This window comes from Arachis hypogaea, chromosome 7 (assembly GCF_003086295.3).
Source record: "Arachis hypogaea cultivar Tifrunner chromosome 7, arahy.Tifrunner.gnm2.J5K5, whole genome shotgun sequence".
In the NCBI taxonomy this organism is placed as follows: Eukaryota; Viridiplantae; Streptophyta; class Magnoliopsida; order Fabales; family Fabaceae; genus Arachis; species Arachis hypogaea.
The window spans coordinates 80,881,951-80,887,950 of record NC_092042.1 but is presented as its reverse complement, the minus strand read 5'-3'; positions in this window follow the sequence as shown (position 1 = coordinate 80,887,950).

The window sequence follows — 6,000 nt, the reverse complement described above, 5'->3', positions numbered from 1 at the left end:
CAACTAGTAAAGCATATAGAGTTTATCATCAAGATGCTAGGATTATTGAGGAGTCCATACATGTTACATTTTGTGATACTAATTTGGTTCAAAGTATTTTGAAAGATTGTGGTGTAGGGAATCAAGCTCAAAAGGAAAATGAAACTACTCAAAATCATGAAAATAAAAATTCTGGACAAGTTGAACTAAAAACTGCAGTTGCTAAAAATTTAAGAGACAATTCCATTTTGTCTCATGAATCTAAAGGAGATCCTAAAACCAGCAGTACCCAGAATCCATTGGTGACTGAATTTGCCTCCAAGTCCACTAGACCTTGTGAATGGAGATTCATGAAGAATTATCCTGAAGAATTCGTCATTGGAGACATCTCCCATGGGGTTAGAACTCGGTCTTCAACTAGAAAGGACAATGAAGGAACAAACATTGCCCTTCTCTCTCAAATGGAGTCTCAAAATGTCAAATAAGCCCTTAATGACCCATCTTAGGTAAAGGCAATGGAAGATGAGCTTCTTGAATTTGAGAATAACCAAGTGTGGACATTGGTTCCAAGGCCAAATGGAAAGAAAGTAACCGGCACCAAGTGAATTTTTCGGAACAAGTTAGGAGAGGATGGTAGCATTGCAAGAAACAAAGCAAGGCTAGTGGCACAAGGATATGACCAAGAAGAAGGAATAGACTTTGATGAATCTTCTGCCCCTTTTTGTCCGAATGGAAGCCATAAGACTTCTCTTAGCTTATGCTACGTTTTGTGGTTTTAAATTATATCAAATGGATGTGAAATGTGCATTTTAGAATGGTGTGATAGATAGAGAAGTGTATGTGGAGCAGGCACCTGATTTTGAAAATAAAGAGCTTTCTAACCATGTTTTCAAATGATCAAAAGCTCTCTATGGTTTAAGACAAGCTCCTAGAGTTTGGTATGAGAGACTTAGCTCTTTTCTTTTAAAAAATAGTTTTCAATGAGGCACCATAGACACAACTCTATTTATCAAAAATTCTAATGATTCTTTTATTCTAGTCGAAATTTATGTTGATGACATAATTTTTGGATTAGCCAATGAATTTCTTTGCACTGAATTTGGAAAACTCATGGCAAGTGAATTTGACATGAGTATGATGGGTGAACTTAATTTCTTCCTTGGGCTACAAATTAAACAAACTGAAAATGGTATTTTCATTCATCAAGAGAAGTATCCCAAGGAACTAGTTAAGAAATTTGGTATAGAAAATGCTAAACCCATGGGAACTCTTATGCACCCTAATTCAAAATTAGATAAGAGAGAAATTGAGAAAGATGTAGATGAGACTAGGTATAGAGGAATGATTGGCTCTCTTATGCACTTAACTTCTTCTAGACCTGATATTATACAAAGTGTTGGAATGTGTTCAAGATTCCAATCTAAACCAAAAGAGTCTCATCTTTCTGCAGTAAAGAGGATCATTAGATATGTTCATGGCACATCTAATTTTGGTTTATGGTATCCTAAGATTGATGATTTTTCTGCAGTTGGTTATTGTGATGCAGATTTTGCCGGAGATAGAGTTGATAGAAGGAGCACATCATGCTTATGTTGCTTCCTTGGAAAGTCCTTGAATATTTGGTCAAGAAAGAAGCAGCCAACAGTGGCTTTATCCACTGCAGATGTTAAGTATATAACTGCTTCTTCTTGTTGTTCTCAGCTTTTATGGTTAAAAACATAGCTTGACGATTACAAATTAAGTGCTAAAAATATTTCCTTGTTGTGTGATTATATGAGTGCCATTAATATTTCTAAAAATCCAATTTTGCACTCTAAGACTAAACATATTGAAGTGAGATTTCACTCAATAAGAGAACATGTTCAAAAAGGGAATATTAGCATTCAATTTGTTAAATCAAAAGAGCAATTAGCTGATATTTTCACTAAACTACTAGTTGAGGACAGATTTTGCATGCCTAGAGTTATTTTCAGATTTCTTTAGGTATGTATGTGTCTTGTATCTTGTACCTGTGAGGTATCCCTTTCTTAGTTGGATTAGTACTAAGAGTGAAGAGTTGGGTATTAGCATAGCCAATGTCAAGTTAGGTTAGAACTTGAGTGTGAAAAGATTGTGTCAATCCTGTGGAATTGGTGTATGTAATACTTATAACTATAGTGAAAATTCTTCCATTGTTGTGGAGGAGACTGGACGTAGGTTGCATAGCACATGGCAACCAAACCAGGATACATGCTGGTGTTAGCTTCTCTCTTCTCTGCTATGTTCTGTTTTCTGATATTCATGAGACAAAAATAAATTTTCTCATAAATTTTTCGCTGTTGAGTTCAAACAGAATCAAAATTGAAAGTTTGCTTTAAAGGGTCATTTCAGTAACAAAAAGAAAGGCATAGATTCAACCCCCCCTTCTCTAAGCCTACTACAACCTTCAATTGGTATAAGGAGCTAAGGTCTCAAGAATCAAGCTTAACCGCTTGGAGCAAAGATCCAATGGCGAACAATTTGGGCACAACCACAGTTGCATATACCCTCACTAAAGGCCAGTCAAACAACTGGCCACCTTTCTTCAACGGGAAGAACTATGCCTACTGGAAAGAGAGGATGAGGATCTTCATCCAATCCATTGACTATAACATATGGAAGATTGTTGTGAGCGATCCCAAGATCCCAACAAAAATAAGTGCTGATGTATGGTGATAAAAAGAAGAAGATGATGAATGAAAGATAACATGTGCTGAATGCTAGCATCTCTTCTTCACTGTGCTATCAGCTTTGAAGAGTACCGAGGGGTGTCTAGAATCAAGACAGCCAAAAAAATCTGGGGAAAACTCCAGGTTACACACGAAGGCACTAAACAAGTCAAAGAAACGAGGATTGATATGCTGTGAAAAGAGTACGAGATGTTTAACATGAAGGATGGAGAAAGCATTGATGAAGTGTTTGAGAGATTCTCAATCATAATCAACAACCTTGATGCTATGGGTACAAACTAAACAGAACAAACCCTAGTAAGAAAACTCCTTAGAAGCCTCACAAAAGAATGGGAAATCATTGCCACTGTCCACCGAGGAAGCTGTATGTGTGCTATGTTTTGCCTTCCCCCCACCAAATTCTGGCGGTATCAGATGTACCAAGTCACTATCATACGTTAGATCTGGATACCATGTGTGAGAGTACTCCGTTTTCCAACATGGGAGAGGAGGATTATTACAACCTAGATGGTGGGGTAGAGTTTCAGGTTGGCTACAGATTCAAATACTGAGATAGATGCAGTGATGCAGGTTGTGAAGAACTACAGTATTCAACGGAGTGCAAAGTACCGAGTGACCAAATTAGACCGATTAAAGTACCATGTGCAATGACGTCAAGCTGCAAATAGCTGTCCATGGAGTCTCCGTGTTGTCCTTCGACAGAACCTTGGATACTGGTGAGTTCAAGTTTAATTGAAGCGTACTTACTCATTTATGGTTGCCATATATTAAGTACTTTTGAACCATGACGCCTAAACATGGCTGTTTTATTTTGTCAGGGATGTCCGGAGGGTTGGTGGAGTGCACACTTGTTTAGCACCAATGATGCCCCAAGACTATCGACAGCTGGATAGCAGTTTCATCTACAAGGTCATCTGGCCGTTGATATAGTCCAACTTCTCCATCAGCATTCCTGTCCTGCAAGGTGCGGTCCGACAGAGCTATCACTTCAAACCCTCCTACAGAAAAGTGTGGATGGCGAAGCAGAAGGCAACTGCTCATATCTCCGGGAATTGGGAGGAGTCATACAACAAGGTGCCGAAACTACTTCAGGCGCTGCAGAGTTGTTTTCCAAAAACTATTTGTGAGCTATGAGCAGTACTGTACTAAGATGGGCACCTTCTAGTACGTGACTGTGGCATGTTCGATAAAGTATTTTAGCTTTTCCATCCTGTGTTGAGGCTTTCAAGCATTGCAAGCCGTTTGTTTTCATCGATGGCACACATTTGTATGGCATCCCCAACAGAGTCTCCATGGGCGCGTAGACCTAGGTGGTATGTCACGTCCTGCAGAGTGATAGTGACCTCACCCCACGGAAGATGAAACATGTGGGTCTCCGGATGTCATCGCTCCACGATGCCGTAATAAGGGCATTGTCGAATGTGAAATCCCTGAGAGGCACCATGTCGTCGAATCCAGCCTCCCTCAGAAATGGGACAATAGCATCGGATAGAGGAAGGATATGACTCACTCGTTGGGACAGTAGAAGGCGAGGCCTCTGAAAAAAAATATATGTTGACAATTATCAATAAGTAATTTTAAAACTTTTATAGGTTCTTTTAAGTTTAACGGTCCTTATAATATCACTAAATTTTTAAATAGGTTTTTATATTTTTTTTTATTAATTTCCTGCACTGTTTTAAGTTTTGTAATTAGATATTTTCAGTATAAAAACATTAAAGTTAAATAAATAATTTTTTATAAATTATAGATTTTATAATTAAGAAAATAATTAGATATTTAGTTACATATTTTTTAGAAAAATATCATTCTGTTAATTTTAATATATTTGGCATAAAAAAATTAATTATAAAACTAAAAAGAGTATAATAACTAAATAAAAATATAAAAAATATAATTATAAATTTGACGAAACTAAAAGAAATAAAATAGAATTTTAAACTAATAATTATATAGTACCAACTTAACACAAGTGAAGTAAAAGAGAATTTCAAATTTCTACGAGTGACCTATTCCTAGCTATACAAACAATATTCTAGTTCTTGACGACTACCCTAAGTCCCTAACCATAACTACATACACACATATATCTATATGGGATTGCATAAAATTCAACAAAATAGAACTAACCGCAAAGTCGGCTGCCCCGACGTAATACTAAGTTTCGTTCAGCCTGTTAATGTCTCTGTTGTCACCAGCTACGCGCGCCATCGTCGTATTTATCGATTATATATTCAGGAAGGGGTAAGGAGAAAGTGGTTGAAAAGTTTAAATTGGTGTTTGGTCAAACGCGGTCAACGAGTTGTATATATAGTCGTCGCCCTCTCTTATCTCGTTTACACTGTAAACGAGATAAATTTTCACGTATGTATCTCATTTACAGTGTCAACAAGATATACACGTGTTACGTCCACGTGTCTTATCTCGTTTACACTGTAAACAAGATACGTATAAAATTATCTCGTTTACAATATAAACAAAATAAGAAAGTGACGGATTTCGATAATAAATTTTTAAGCTATTTATTTTAATAATTATTATATTTATTTTATTTATTAAAATAAAAAATCCCCATTTGTAGTCCAACAATTCACCTAAAAAACGTGTATAAAATTTTGTCTCAATGTTAGGTTGTCTGGTACAATTTATGCTCTTTTTTATTACGAAAGTGACACGCTGACGTGCATGTGTATGTGTTTCGAAATTTTTGAAACATTACCTTTTATCTAGAAGACCGAAGTAATGGTAAGAAAGAATGATTCGGGAAATTCTTATCAATTAGGATTTAGTAACTTCTTTTACATTTCAAGCTAGCACACCATTTCGGACAATAATTCTTTATATAATCATTATATTGGTTGAATTTAATTTCTTCCACTTCTTTATAATTTTTGTCCAGCACTAAACTATGTTTATTTCTTCCGCAATCTTGCCAATGTAACTCGTTTCACACACACACAAGATCATACCCATGCTTTGCCCGTTTATTATTATTAAGATAAATTATTAAAAAATTTATTAAAAGATAAATTAAAAAATACCAACGACAAATGATCATATAAGGTCGTCTTAGCTAGGTCCACACAAGGACTTCAATTGCCTATTAAGGTCCAGTTACTATTATTAGGCTTTAATAATTATGCTAAATCATTATCAATGCCAAGAAACAAAAGAAATTCGTCATTATAATTAACAAAGAAATCAATATCTATGATTGACGATAATATAAAAAGTCGATGCAAATATGACTTCTGCAACTATAGACTGCCTGATTATTCATATGTTTTGATTATAAATAGAATAAGTATGACAA